This window comes from Anomalospiza imberbis, chromosome 11, assembly GCF_031753505.1.
Source record: "Anomalospiza imberbis isolate Cuckoo-Finch-1a 21T00152 chromosome 11, ASM3175350v1, whole genome shotgun sequence".
In the NCBI taxonomy this organism is placed as follows: Eukaryota; Metazoa; Chordata; class Aves; order Passeriformes; family Viduidae; genus Anomalospiza; species Anomalospiza imberbis.
The window spans coordinates 14891571-14908171 of NC_089691.1; the positions used below are offsets into that span (position 1 = coordinate 14891571).

General features: G+C 40.0%; 1 protein-coding gene across 1 annotated transcript in view; it reads right to left on the reverse strand.

Annotated features, from left to right (window-relative positions):
• The window catches only part of FHIT (fragile histidine triad diadenosine triphosphatase), a 535025-nt gene that overhangs the window by 215549 nt on the left and 302875 nt on the right, over positions 1-16601 (reverse strand). The gene's annotated exons all lie outside the window — the stretch shown is intronic.

Below are 16601 nucleotides of genomic sequence, written 5' to 3' on the forward strand. Positions count from 1 at the left end.
TTATAGTTAATTAACTACAGTGAGTCAGCCTCTCTGTGTAGGTCTATAGCACACATTTTGCATATTTTAAGTGTGTGAAGCCTTTGTTGGGGGAAACATAAAAGAGTTCCTTGAAGCATTTTTCTGCCCAAACAGAAAGACTGTCCATTATCTGGGCAGAAAGGAAGGAGCACCAGCTGGAAGCAGTGAGGTACCACAGACACCATAGCATCATCTAAAAGGTTTTGGGCAAGTTGTACTTCAGGGTAAGAACAAGAAGCACTTGGAGACTGACTCAAAACTCAGAGATTGTCCCAACACTCCAAATTAATTAAAGCAACAGAGGAAAACAGTCATGAATGTGACTCCAAGAGAAACTATGATTTCTGTGCACCTAAAATCTGATAGAACAACCTACTCAGAAAAGTCAGCTCCAAAATCACGGAACAAGTAAACCTCCTCTATTTGCAGGAATGTCTTTCTGGGTAAAGAAGAAAAGTAGGCAAGGAATGAACAATTTGTGATCACTGAGCAGAAAATATGGGTCAGCATTCGGGGCTATTATTTGGGTCAAAGAAGCAAGAGAAGAGCAACTGAGCCATGATGGTTTGGACACAAGTGGAATAAACTGCACCTAGTAAGGAAGAGAAATACTGAGAAGAAATTTGTCAGGTAAATGTGAAAATAAGGGGCTTAAGACCCTTTCTAGAGGACCATCCTTTGATAAACTCAGAACACAGTCACACACTGCCAGCAGACGTTGAAGTTTCACCTGCTCTGCCACACTCTCTAACAACTAAAACAGCTTACTTTGCTCAGGAATTTTCTACATAATGAAAATGCATAAGATAGTAATCTATAAACAAAGAATAGAACAAAAACCTTTTTACCTTTCATTTGTCTAAGTGGGTGAAACTCCAAACACACTAAATCAATTTGAATTTTGCCTGTGCTGTTATTAAATCAACCATTTATCATTTACCTTTATAGGTCTGGCTGGTCAATGAGATGCCTTCAGAAGGTGGAACAGATATAATTTTTCAGGGAATTAGAGTGTAAGATACAGTTCATAGTAAGTGTTCAGAACCTGATATTTGGGATTAGTTTATTTTAATTTGCCACTAAATGGAGGCCACCTGAAAATTTCCTTTCTTTAACTGAAATGTGTACCTATTGTAATCCAGCACAAAGCATGAATGGTCACTGTTAGGAATATAAATTTCCCTCTCCATAAGTATTGTGCCTTTTCTGGTAAATACTTGCTTTTCCTACTGTCAGTCTGCCTAGCGCATACATTTTTTCAAATAATCACAGAGAGAGTAAACATGCACACAGGTATTTCACTTGGCTACAGATGGAAGAAAACAGCAGCAAAAATTTTGGAGCACAATATAACAGCTACAAGGGCAGTACTGTTAGATCTACAATATTATCACAAAAATGATAAATTGGAAAAAAAATTACAGCATTCACATCAAATTCTGGTAATTTTACTGTTTTATGTCAGTAACAATTAGTAACAAAGTTTAACAAATTTCTACTCTCAGGGATTGGTACGGATGTAGATTATTTTTTTAAGGTCAGTTTCAGAATATGAACTAAATGTTCCTTGATCATGAGACAGTTGTATCTCCTGCTGTCATCACACATACAAAAAGAACCCAATAATTTCTTTTTTATAGTAATCACGTGCAAGCTTAATATATTCTATGCAATAAACAGAATTTACAAGCTGTAGAAATAGCATTTCTAATTGTTGCCTAGTAACAGTTACAGTTTTGTAACTGACCTTCAGCTAAAAATAAAGAAAATATTAAAAAGAATAAAAGACAAGAAGACAGTATTACACTATTAAAATATAAAATTATTTTTAAATTATTTTGCTACCATTTCTAAAGGTTCATTTTAACTTCTTCCTATAAAATGCCTGGAAGAGTTAAATAATTCCCCTGTTAAGCCATTTCCCACTTCACCATCCAAGCTCAGATTTTATGAAGTGTTGCTAAAATACGACACAGAGGATGAGTCTGTCACCTTGACAGCAAAAGTGTCCTGGTTTCTGCTGGGATAAAGTTAATTTTTTTCCTAGTAGCTGGTGCAGTGCTGTGATTTGGATTTAAGATGAGAATAATGTTGGTAACTCAGGGATGTTGTGGTTATTGCTGGGCAGTGCCTACACAGAGTCGAGGCCTTTGCTGCTCCTCATCCCATCCCAGCAGTGAGGAAGCTGGGCAGGTCAGGAAGGTGGGAGGGGACCCAGCTGGGACAGCTGATCCCAACTGATCCAAGGGATATCCCAGGCCCCACAGCTCAGCATACAGAGCTGGGGAAAGCTGGCTGGGGGCTGCTGCTTGGGAACTGGCCAGGCATCAGTCAGTGAGTGGTGAGCAATTGAACCGTGCATCCCTTGTTTTGTATAGTCTAATTATTTTATCATCATCATTAATTATTATTATCATTATTATCATAATCATCATCACCATTTCCCTTTCCTGTTCTATTAAGCTCTCTTTATCTCAGCCCATAGATTTTACCTTTTTTCTTTACCATCTCACTGTCAGGGATAGGGTGAGGGGGTGCCTGTGTGGCGGTGAGCTGCCTGCCAGGTTAAACCCCAGAAAAAAGCCAAATTGAACTTTTGATGCCTGAGAAACTCCAAAGAATAACATAAAGAATTATCTGTGTGTGCTGTGTTTGCTAAATGCATATTAAGTTTTGTTTTCACTGTAAATCAAATATGTATAAAATTTGCACTCACCAAAAGAAAGGATCAGGTTCTGGGGAAGATCTGCTTGTCACAATCATCTCTGACATGGAACTCTGGCTGGAAATCCTCTTTTGTGTGACCAAACAAAATGCAGTCACATTTTATAAGCATAAACAATTTTACATATGGCGCAGTCTGACAAACACAAACCCCTGGACTACAGCTCCTCTTCATTCCTCGACTATGCAGTCGTAAATATTCTATGATGTTAAAACATATAGCTCTATATACACAGCTAAAAATTCTTTCCATGACTGCTGAGTATTTCAGCACTGAAACAGATCCTTCAGCATTCAGAGGTAGCAAATCTGGGGACCATTTGCAGCAGTCATACATACTGAAGAACATATTTCTCCAAAAAAGGTATTTCCTAGGTTTAGAGGTTAACCAGATATACGCCTAAAGGGCATTCCTTAAAGGGTTGTCTGTTTTCAGGTCAGTTCCCTTGTTTAGAAGGTTCAGCTCTAATTGAAGCAGTAAGTTAGCTGATTTTACACATTTGGATGGAAGAGGAAAATGGCTTTTGTGATGAGCATCTGCTGTTTTGTTAAAAATGTGGTTAAAGACATTAACAAAAGTGACATTACCAGCTGTTCGAATGTCAAACAGCTTAGTAAAACTGTTTTTTGTCAAATGACAACATATGACACCAAAATCAATTCCAAACCAATAACACTCTCTTAGTTTCAAAACAGGCTGCAATCTAGAAAAAAAAATGTTAATTAAAGTACAAATTATATTTTTTTTTCCTCTGGAAGAACAGAACACCAGATTTGATGACAAAACTCAACCTCTTTTCTAAATTCATAAAAGGCAGAATATAATTTACAATAAGTCCTCTGATGTATAAATAACACCTTATTCCCATAATACACCCGTAATAGCAATAGAACATGACAGGCTGTGCCTTGCGGGGTAATTAAACATGCCCCCGGTGTTTCAAGTACGGCCTTTGGACTTGTAGCTTACAAATCCCCCTCCCTTTTGTGCTGCAATCATGAGGCCAGCACTGCCTGGTGTGTGCTGCTGCTCCACCACCCAACGCTCCCGTTTGCATCATTTATAATTATCAGATTATTAGAAGGTGACACATTAGCAGCCTTGTCAGCCAGCATTCCTCCAAGGGAAAGATTATAGTCTTTGTATGTTTGGGCCAATGGCTTTAATCTTCTCTAAAATAGGACTTGGGAGGAAAGTAGCCATAAAATAAATTACTAAAATACAAATTTATACCTGAAGTCAGCTTCAAGCAAAAGTGGACAAATTTGCCTTCAATGTCTTAAGCAAACTGTTAAAATCAGATAAAATCCTAAATGCTGGTTGGTATACCCTGGATTTTTTAATTAGGAGAAAGATGTTTGGGAAGTGTTTGGGAAAACACCTTCCCAAAACATACGGAGAATTACATGAGTAGAGAGACTCAAGGTAAGCTCAGTCCTCTGAGACAGCTTTGCTGCAAAAGGGATTGGTGGGAGAAGGAGGGAAACAGCTGTGCCTTCTTGTTAACTAAATAAAGGACAAATGCTTTAAATTGTGATCAATGTTTGCAGACTCACAGCCCTTGTAAAACATGGAAGCTGGAATAGATGGAATTGCCAGGAGTGCTTTAGTGACCAAGGTACAGAAGTCTGGTGACATCCATTGGACTCCATGCTTTTGAGCAGAAACTGAGCTTGTTCAGAACACATCATGGCAGTTTTCATTTCTATATTAAACACAGCCCACTAAAACACTGATTTCTATTTTTAAAAATTTAAAATAATGTTATTTTCCATTTTGAACACCCAAACACATTTAAATACGCATTTTTAGCTAGCTACAGCAAAGAAGCAGGATATGTAACGTGTTTGTTGCTGTCCCCTCACACCACAGCATATGGTAGGTGAGTTACAGGCACTTGTGTTGCTGCTGCAGCTCTTGAAAACTAAATTGTTACATTAGAACCTTAGGCATATGCTATTTTCAAGCTACAAAATACCTGCTTCCTTAAACACACAGATGCCAATAATCCCCATATGTCTTGAGAAGATTTTGAGGCACTTTTAATAATTGATTAATTCTGTGAAATGCAAATTTGAAAATGTAATGAGAAGAAGAGGAAAGAAATTTCTCACGTTTGTCAAAATTAACTGAAGTGTTGAATCCAGCCCCCTTTTCAGGCTGAATTCATGTCCTGCATGCTGGACCAGGTCCTTTCAACCTTTGTCATATACTCAGAGTTGCACTTCCCCTGACAGAGGTACCATTGATCTTTTCTATGGCTGATTAAGTCCTAATTTGGAAATTATGCATGTTGTAGAGGATGGGGTGGGCCCAGTCCTCTCTCCTTGGTGCCCAGGAGAGGAGACACTGTCAGGCAAGTTGATCCTGCTTGAGGAAACAAAGAGGAAGCCCCTAAGTGGCAAGAGGGGGGGGGAAACAAGCCAGGGAATAACAAAGATTATACTTGAGGAAAGAAGGAGACAGACTAAAACAAGAAATAAATATCCAGTGGCAGTGGGTCCTGATGGGGGAAGGAATGCAACTCTTGGAGACAGACTAAAACAAGAAATAAATATCCAGTGGCAGTGGATCCTGATGGGGGAAGGAATGCAACTCTTGCAGCAGCACAGGCAGCCCAGAAGACAGCTGCCTTGGGTTCCCCTCCAAACAGCCCCTGCTGGTCTGCTGGAAGTTTCAGTAAAGGGGGGAACTGCCTGGTAGAAACCACAATTATCTGAATGCACTGTCTCTGCAGACCTGTTTGCAAGGCCTCACTTACTTATAAGCAAATCATTATGTACAGTAAATATAAGGGACTGAACTCACACAGTGCAGCCTTTAATCTAATGCTCCCACTGCATCCACCTTAGTAATAAGATGCTTTTATTTCCAGCCATCTGCAGAGCTATGGAGTCTCCTGCCCTAACTTCTTGCTTTAGTTTGCTCTAAAACATCACACACACACAGACAAATCAAGACATACATATTCCACAGCAATTCATTAGGATTTCCTAGCTGCTATTATTATTGATTACTAATTGTTTGTCCCTGCTGCAAACAGAATTTATATTCCGCATGTTAAAATGAGGCACTGCCCAGGAAACTAAGAAAAATGATGCAAAAGGCTGACAATACAGATCAAACACTCAGAACCAAACGCACAGGGACAGCAGCAGACCGATTTCTAAAGTATAGGATTAATCTGCAAACTTAAAGCTTAACCACTTTGTATGGTTTTATCAGGACACAATCTAATAATAAAATACAACAGCAGGCTACAATGCTCCCGAGTCTGCCATTTCTCCCCAGCTGTGCAGCAGCATGTTACACTGGTGAAAATTAGAAAGCAATGTAACCTCAGCTGACAGGTTTATTAAGACACAGAAGACATTACACAAGCCCCTTTGACATTATAATCACTAACTCAGTCAGGAGCAGAAACCTACTTGCTACCATTATTGGAAGTAATTGGTGAAAAGAAAAAAGTAGAAAAAAAGAGGAAAAGAGTAAGCAAACAGCCTTGTAAATGTCATGTTAATTATTTAGGATACAGGTGCTTTCAGGCACATGGATTGCATCCCATCTGTAGTTGGGTGGTTTTCAGTGATCAAAAGGAAAGACCCAGTGAAGGAGTCTACTCTGACCTTGCTCCCTTTTCAACTGCTCTAAGCTATGTTAGAAAACCAATTTGTGCTCAAGGCTGTACCATTGCTACCAGTGCAAGTCCCAGTTTGCAAGGATTTATATTTAAATTCCAAAATTGCTCTAAGCTGAGACTTGGTCCACGCAGCCCCCACATGAGATCTTTTTCTTTTTTCTCAACCAAGTGGATTTTAATTAAGTTGTCTAATATTGTTGTTTGTGTTAGGGAAGGAGAGAGATTTCATGGTTTTATGGCTTTCTGGACTTATCTATACAGATTTCAACCCTTGGATTGATGTTAGAAAATACCAATCCAAGAGAGTCGAAATTTCTGGAAAACAATTAAGTAGTTGTCAGTCCTTCACCTGTGGGGCACCATCTAGTGCAGGCAAGTAAAACCTTTGGTATACCACATTTAAATCCCTCCTCATTGCCATTCTTCCCATGCCACCCCACTGCTGAAACCACCACGGCAGGCACCAGATGACAGAAAAGCCCAACTCCTGCTTTTAGTCAACATACAAAGATCTGAAAAAAATCCAGGTCAAAGGCAAGTGCAAACTAAACTAAAGAAACTGAACTAAATTAAAATTGAGATATGAACTGTCTGCTGAGAGAAAATCTTACAATTTTTTATTGGTTGTGCAGCCATCTTAGAGATTGGGTTGACTGAAGGGTGGGGTGGAAGACTGTCTAGCTTTTAGCCTTTTCTTTGTCTTCTCCATTGTTTAAGAGATTCAAACATTCATCCAACTATTCCCACAGCCCTTGAAAACACTTCAAAACAAGACTAAGAGCTACATTTTCAGGAGTCCTCAGACAGTGCTTTTCTCACTGTGATCTGTGTGTGAGCACACATGGAAATGCTGCCCAGAATACCCTTTTCTGAGGAGAACCAGACAGTAATTTAAACAATTTCAGTCTCAACACATATTTGAGCTTCTTTTGCTAATTTTTGTTCTGTTCCTCTGGGCAGGACCTCTCTTTCTCCCTGTGTCCTCAGAGAGCCTGGAGCCTCAGGCATGTCCTGTGTCGAACTTTTGAAAGTGCCTCTGGCTCAAATGAGAGTTTCCTTCTGCCCTCAGGCACAACACAGGTATCTGGCAGGAACTGCAAAGGACAAAAGCTTTGTTGTTAGGGGCACAAAGTGAAGGTGCTCATAGTTGCAGACTCATCCATGGATTTCTCTAGGACCCAAACTGAGTTCACTTACAACCCTGATCCAGTCCCATAGGCCAGAGAAATCAGACATCAGTAAGCGCAAATAACGGCTTGTGAGCTCATGAGCCCAGAGCTCCTCTGTTAACTTCAAAATAGGGGCCACCTTCAGTGTGTTACTACAGGTACTTGCATGGCTGGAAGGAGATTGGAAAGTTCAGAGCAATGCACTCGTTTTGTCTACAAACTTTTTTGAATAGCAATAAATGCAAAGCTAAAAAGTATTTACTGCACTGGATTTCCCCGTTTCCACTAGACTGTGCCACAAGGGTCTCCTTCAATACAAAGGAATTTCAGAAAGACTTGAATGTACAGCCTTTTGATACTAAGGAGCCTCTGTAAGCACTAAATGTTCTATATACCTACAAATATCTCTCAAAGATGATACAAACACATATGATGACATGACTCAGCCAGATTTACTTTAAGAAGAAACCATATTAAAGCCTTAGACATCTGATAGACATGATAATGTACACCAACCCTTGTGCCCTGGGGGGACTTAGTGGATGATTTAATAGGTATAGAAATGCTTGTCTTAGGAGAGTCCTTTAATATATTTATTTTGCCTTTAGAGCTTTCTTCTGAAGAATTCTCTGTGAAGACCTCAGGAAAGGTCATACTGCTAGGAATTTTACACCTTGAACAGAGAGTCCTCCAGAGAGCTACCTGTGCCAGCAGTGAATAAACATTCCTTAGTGCTGTTTGCTCCCACCTTCCCTCAGCAGCCTGGGAGGCAAGAGCAGAGCTCTGCTGTCCCTTGCAGGATACATGCCTTTCATTTTAATGACTGTGAGCTGAGACAAGATCTGCTTTTGTTTCCTCTCATTTCCAGCTGCCTTTTTCTTTTGTCAGAACTGACAACTTAGAGGAGACTCAAAACACTGTAAGAAACCCTTTTTGACCTTACTGCCAGGAGTCTCACAAAATTAATGTTTACAGCTATTTATATGCATTGGGAAATCACTGTTTCCCCTTTGAGTTTACACGTTTCAAAATGTCTTTTTCTGGCTCTCTGGACATCACCACACTTTGAGAACTTTTCACAAGCCATGATCTTTACTTTAAAAAACATACCAGGACTGATGAGAAATTGATGTTTCTCAAATACCCAGCGAGAGACTCTCCAGTCACCATTCAATGGGTTGATTCATTCTACACAATTCTAAGCATAAAATGTTTTCCAAGCACACAGCTTCCAAACCCACCTGTATTGAACTGTATTTTCTGCTCCAAATCTGTACCAATGCCAGTGATTAATCCAGCAATAGTTTCTATCCAAAACACAGAGACATCCTCTTGTCTCTTCTTAGGAGTTACAGCACCACTGTGTTAACCCTATCACTTGGAATATTTTGCAGGCCCAGCTTATTTTCCCAATAAAAGATTCTTTTTTAGTAGTTGTTGTACCTACTGACTATTCAGTTTTTTTAAAAATCAAGAATAAAATAGAATAAAAAAGAATAAAGCAAAATGATTGCACACATTATTCTGTTGCCAATTAAAGAAGTATTTGTGTTCAACTTCTGTTCATTTGTACTCTTTAGCTTATCAATAGAGTTGGACTCAAAGTCATTTGAAATTTAAAAGTCAGAGGGTGCTTTTTAACAACTGCTACTTGTCTCTAAGAAAACACTTGAGTTTGAACAGTTATGTTCTTTCATTCCTTTAAAAAATAAAAACTGAAATATGTTTTAAAGCTCCTAAGGAAGAGGACCACAAGCTCTGAAGAAATCAAATTAGGAAGACCAGCTTGATGTGCTGGGAATAATCAAACAAAATTTCTCAGACGTCCAGCCCTTGGGTACCGCTTGAAACTGTGCCAAGACATTCTGTAACACCAGGTAAAAGCATGCATGTGACCTAAACAGAGAAAAACAGCTTAATCCATTGACCAGGCCAATGCTAGACATCACCTTTCGACAGAAAGGGAGAAGGAATGCACAAATTTAATAAGGAACAGATGTCATTTTCTCTCTAGTAGGAGACTGGCATCAGGGAAACATTTGAAAAATTGTTAAATCAACTCTTGTGGCAGCTGAACATCCTTGAGTTTAGCCAATGTGATCTAAGCCGTCACAATGTGATTTGAAAATCCAACAAAGCAACCTGGACTGGAAATTGCACTGAAGGTAAAAACATAGCTTCTAGGTCTTTAAGTACCAGGTAGAGATTGTTCTCTATGGTTGCTTCCTGCAGAGAAGGAATTGGAAATGTGGGGATTGTGAAAGGAAGACCTGTCAATCAAATTTTACAATTATTTTTTCAGTGGTTTATTTTCACCCCAAAGCAATGCAATTCACCTCAGCAGGAAAAGTGCCTGAAAACCTTCAGAAATGTCAAAGACCACTTGGGTACAAGAAAGGTAGGTAAGATGTCATGTGTGTGCCATTAGGCTGGTAGTCAGTGCAGCATCAATACAAGGTGAATGATGGTACAGATGTTGCTTTTTTATCCTTTTTTTTTTCTTTTTTTCACCAGTAGTAGAGCCCCAAAAGAGCCATTAGTGAGAAACACAGGTGGAGTAAAGACAGCCAGAATGATACACTATCAATGGATTGAAAAATAAAACTGTATTGATTTTATAGACATGCTTAGATTTCTAAGTAGCAAATTGCATCTTTATAATGCCTTTAATTTCAAGTGCTCTTCTGACTGTACACGGAAGAATCAGGATACCCTCAGGTAAAGTGCAGCCAGTTCACTGACAGCAACTCTTACAGAGCTTCCAAACCTCACTGAGCAGGGCTGCAGATCTTCAGCACAAGGACCAAAAAACCCACTGTGTATAATCTTCACTGGATATATTCTTGTGTGGGAAGCTAAGAAAAATATGGTAATTATAGTGCAGGAGGAGGAATATAGATAAAATAGAATGTAATCCTGAAACTTACAATTTACCCAAGATATCACATTTTATACATTATGTTCAGTAAGCTTAGGAAGAAGAGCAATGCAATTGTCAGGAATTAGTGGAACCCAGGACATCCTCATTTACTCTACAAGACTGAAAGTCCTGGTCAAGCTTTGATTCCTCAGCATTCTGCAACAGCTGTCACATGTGAAAGGCAATTTCTGAGAAAACAAATTGTGAAGAAACCTAGGGATGTATAGAGCTGAAGGTGAAACCCGAGGGACATTTATTCCCTTTCCATCTTGCTGCTCTAATGATACCTATGCATCCCTCCCAGACACTGGGCTCCACTAGGTTGCTGCTGAAAAGGATTTACAGCATTCATTTGAACAGCAATATCACAGGATAATTGTTCCATTGGATTTTGGTTAAATATTTACCTGTACTTTGAAACCACAGCCTGAGCAGGAGCTATCACAGACACATGAGTTCTCAGCAATTCTTTCAACTAGCAAGAACAGTGTGTGACACAAAGATTAAGATTTCTCTTTCCAATCTCCCCTAATGGTTGGGAAAAATCATCCTGGTTGTCTCCTCAGCTTTTCTGCTGCACTCTCTCCAAGCAGCATTTACACTTGTCAGAAAGCTGTGCTATTACTGTGCTCTCAAATTTTATCTTGCATAGCCAAAATGCTATGTTAGGCCTATCTGCAAATTTCAGCCCAGTGCACTGCAGCATGTTCATAAAACAGAAGTTCATACACACAAAGCCAACATTAATATGCAGCAGTTGAAAATGGGTAATCTCAGTACACTGAATGCCAATGCTGTAAAACTGTGAGATACACTAAACTTGGATATACTGTCCTATTAAATACAAAACTAATGTTACTTCAGTGGTGAAACGGAGCATCGGAATTACCAGAGCTGTGTTCCCAGTGTTACAGTGGGAATAATTACAGGGTATTGAATACATTATATAGGGAATTTGACAACGTGAAGCAATGATGTAACAAGAGAAGTGTTTCCATACAGATTCTGCTCTTAATTCCTTTGGGTAACAGTGACAGAAAAAATAAAGAGGGTAAGAGACAGAGAAAGAACACTAAACTCTTTCTAATCACCTTAAGTGTACATTAGAGAATCTGACTGCAACATTAGTGAAATTACACAGCATAGCTCAGATCAGAGGGACTGGATTTAATATACAGAAACCCTTTCACAGGCTGCACTGAGAGTAATATGGTAAGGAACATTGGGCTGGAAATTTGCAGGTTGAAAAAACACACACTGTACAGTTTCATTAAAAGTTTGAGAGCAGCTGATATTCTCAGTAACAAATCTTTCAAGAAGCAGCAGCAGCAAGACACAAACTACCACAGCCTTAAGCTGGTGGCAATTACACAACAGTTTAAATACAATACATGACTGGCCAGGAGAGGGATTACCATTTTCATAGACACTCTGAGCAGCCTGTCTTGGAGACACCAGGACTAGTTTGGGATATAAATTATTGGAAAACTCAAAGATGACCTTTGACAAAATCACCCTAGAAAGAATGAAGCACTAGAAATTGCTCAAAGCAGACTAACTGAACATGAAACTGGGCTGACTTACACTGTAGTCCCAAGACCCAGACAGACACTTGAAAACCAGCAGTTGCATGCCAAAAAAGAAGAAACATCTGGGAAGGCAGATGCCATACAGGAAAATGTGTGTTTGTGAGTAAGAAGTGGGGACTATGCAGTGGGGGAAGAGTGCGTGGATGTGTAACACAGACAAATGCTGTAACTTGCATCCACACAAAGGTGTTGGCCAGGCAGAAATTCTGCTAGCCAAAACAGTGCACCATGACAGAGCTTAAACTAAGGAAAACAGAAGCTGCACTATAGAAACTGGAATTAACTAGGTCAATGCCAAAGCTATCAGCCCAGGGAACGTCCATGTCACCAGCAAGAGGCCAACAGATCAAGTCTGGCAAGGAGGATCTCCAAATTTATCATCACATCTCTCCGTAAGTTTCACCTCTTTCCACAATTATAGATAGGAAGAGAAGCAATGGATTTTCCACTGCACAGATGAGAGAAGATACACACAAAAGTGTACAGCACAAAGATAAATATGTGGAGAGAGGTGCAGAATGATGGGCAACAGATAGGAGCAGAACATCAGTAGAAGGAGAATTTTGTAGGGAAAAGGAGGAATTACAAAGACAAGTGTTGAAAGGAGCTGGAGGCTGTCACACAAGTATAAAAAGTAGAAACACACAAAGAGCTGAAGAGGCAGCACTCATCTGGAATAAAAGCAGGCAATGAGGCATATAGCAGAGGCACAAAGAGAAAAGAGGGGCTGCAAGAGGAGGATGTGTTTGCACACTTTTTCTGGAGGGTGAAGAGGGTTCATGAGCATACATGAAGGTCTGCAGCAAATGACAGACTACTGAAACAAACATCTCCCTCCCATCCTTTGGTCCACATCAATTGGCTCCTAAGACATGCTATAAGGCTGTGCTGCAGTTTTGGGTAAAGGCTGTGAAATGAGGAGAGCTGTTCATTAAGATGGAGCAGTATTTTATACCCTGTGGGAGTGTGTTGGTCTGCTGTGATGCACTCTATGGTGTTTGCATTTGCAGGAGTGCCAACAGCATAGACAGATGCTTTGTTAAACAAACTGGTGGACATCTTAAAAGTCAAAGGTACATGAATGTGCCAACACAAGGCAAATAGTACTGGTGTTTTTTCTAAGAGCAGAAAAAGCCCATTCACACTGATCAAATGTGGTTAAGGAAAATAAAGCTAAACTAGGCCAAGACTAAGATTGATACACTGCCTAAGCACTTACAGAATAAATGCTGAACTTCATTCTTAAAGGGTAGTGCTCACACTCTGAGCACTCATCAGAACTGGAATCCTGGATTTTATCCCCAGTAGAAGAAGCCATTGACACAATCCATTTCTGTAGCTCTCAGCTGCTTGCCTGTGTCTCACCCTTGGCTGAGACCACGGCCCATCCAGCACCCAGGCAGTGAAGCTGATGTCTTTTTTTCTGTCAATAAAACCAGTGTTCAGCTTCACTCTGCCAGGGCACTCAGAGCTAATACTCATCCTCAGTCCTCCAAAGCAGGTTGTGGGTAACTGGCATGACCAGAGGTAAAGCTGCCCAGAGAACAGCTCCTGAATAGTTAGGAACATAAATGAATCTTTAGGAACATAAAGACATACAGGCTGATTATTTGAAAAAGGGCTGTCAAGAAACCCTTCTCAGAAAGGGTTAAAGATCCAGGAAAACCCTAGAGGGACATGCACATCCATCAGTCCTTGTGACCACAGAGGGGTCTCTGCTGAGAGGATGAGGACTGCAGCCAGAGCTCTGTGTCTTTCCTAACCTCTCAGAACAGTTCATACATAATAAAGGCTCTCAAATAGGTGGAACTTCTACTCAAGAAAGGAAATTACTTCTGCCTACCATCCTCCAGAATCCCTTCCTACACAGCCTGGGGAAGGGTCATGGGCCTGCACAGTCATCCACTATCTTCCCCAGAACAAAAATGCCCTGAGCAGCTGAGGGCTGGTGAGAGCACAGACAGGCAGGGAAAATCACAGAGTGTGATCTCAAAAAGTAACAGCCAGGAAAGATAAAACATCAACTTAACCAGATGTTGTCAGATCTAATCAGAAACACTGCTGCTACCCAGCTGTGAGTTAATGTAGGTCAAGACACTCCATTCCTCTCTTCTATGTGCTCTCCCACACTTGCTATGTAGATAAATGCAAAACAAACAGCACTCTAAAAACAGTATGAAAAGCAAAAAATATTACTCACATTATGCCACGAGTAGGTAAACCAACAGGAAAGCAACATCTCTCAGATTTGGGAGATGAGGTATATTCATATTGTTTAAGATTATTTGTTCTGTTTTCAGGGTACAATTTAATTGCTCTTAGTTGACAGGTTAGAGAGAAATGCCACAGTGTGTAATGTACTCACAATAAATATAGATATATATGACCAATGCAAAGCTTTTCAGTGGAATTTACAGAGGTGATAAAAAGGGTCATACCAGAAATGCAGTGACCAAGCCAAATCACAAGGCCTCTCTTGATAGACCATGCACTTAGGCACATATAAATTAACTCACTCTGTGACAAACCTTTTCTAAAAGGAGCACAAGCCAAAAGCAGCAGGAGAAGCTTAGCTGCAGTTGTGTTACACTGTTATCAGTTAAAAGGTCTAATTAAAAATATATTAATTCTAATTTTACCTAAAGATAGAAAATATTGTGACACCAGTTCAGGCCCAGTGAAGGAAAATGGTGCATAAAAATAAAATGCATGGGGAGCTGTTTCTAATAAGGAAAATAAATTTTAAAAATACAATCCCCTGCCTCTCACCAGCAGTGGACTCATCATGAAGTGACATAGAAGCTTTTGGTTTGCCCAAGTTAAGGACACATTTGCTCCTTTCTCATTTCCTTACCATTGTGTGACTTGAGAAAATGTAGAAGGAAGAACTACAAGTGCTACAGGTTAGAGCAGAAAGTGACCAGGGCTATAAGAACTTCTGTTACTTTGTAAATCATCATTGCAGGCATCAGGCTATTCTGCTTAAAACCACCTTAATATGAGAACTTTTAAAATACTGGTATTTGGTAAGCCACATCTTCAGCACTTCAGTGATGCTGAACCTGTTTCCTCTACAGGCTTCTCTTTCCCCTGAGACACTGCAGCAGCCTCTCTCTTGGGGCAATAACCTTGTTCAGGCAGAGTTTGAGAAGCTGCAGCCCAACCTCAGGCTATGTCCCTTCAGCTGAGACAGTGACCAGGCACGTGAGGCAACCAGTTCTAACTCAGGGCAAAAGGAAAACACTTCTACTTAAATCATCAATTATTTAAGGCCACCTTGCTGTGATTTGCACTGGAAGAGCCCAGGCAGGCTCATGACTCCCTTTATGAGGAGAGCAGCAGTTCCCAGCTGTGGCTGTGATCTGCCCCAATGTGTATTTTCACATGGTTTCACTTTTTCAGAAAAGGATGTGAACCCCTCCTCAGCTGTAACACAGAAAGATTGAGACAACTGGCTTCTCTTCAGGCAAGCTCAAGGGCAGTGTCTCAGCTGAAATTATTCCACCTGGACCCTGCTGTGATACCATTTGTTGTACGAGACTAGGATCAGTGTGGCTAATGATGAAGTGCAGGGAGGTTCTAGCATCACTAAATGTACCAAAATCTGTCTGTTTTTATTCCTGGCCAGTCACTTCGCCAATCTCTCATGAGGTGCAGTGGGAAACAAACAGGTTTTCCTGACAAATTAATTGATGAAAGGGAAAACAGCCCAGTTGAGCTTAAAATTGTCAGACTGGAAGCAGAAGCATTTCAATGGTGAAGAAGACAAGGGAAGTATTCTACCACTATATGTGTAAAGAAACTGTAAAAAGCCTTGAAGAGAAAAATAAGGAGCCTCACAGCTGTCTTTTGCAAAATAAAAAATATTAGTGTTCGCTTACAAAGCATGAAACAGAATTTAAATGATGCACACAGCATAAAAAGAAAAAAAAAGAAGTTCAGAAATCAGAGTCAGGCAGGGGGTTTGAAGTACTCTGTAAACAGCAGGAATAACCGAAAGCGATTTAACTGAGCTATTACCACAAAAAACAACAACTTGCATCTTAGCATATTATTTTCCGGTTATACCAATTACACACAAATCCATTTTTGATGGCTAACAGGAGATGGTAAAAATATTCTATAATGGGATGCACAAGCTACATTCTGAAGTTAAAAAACCCCCCAACATGACATAATTTTGTAATTTATTTTCAAGTAAATATCCCATGAATTTGAAATGCATAGCCTGGGCTGGAAGTTGACAGGTACCATCAAATGATGAGGTACTAAAATTTTTAATTTTGAATTTTAATCAAATTTTCTACCCTAAACATCAAACAGATTTTATGTCTAAAATACCATGTAAAAATGACACTCTTCCCTGGGAGATTTATGACTTCAGAGCACAAACACAAAATCTGATCCTGCAAATGCTCCCACATGAGTACCTCTGATACAGGTTGGGTCCCAAATTACTTACTGGCAAGAATCCAACAACCAGTGAGTCAAAGGTGGTGAACACTGGCACTACCACAACTCACACCACTGTGGGCTG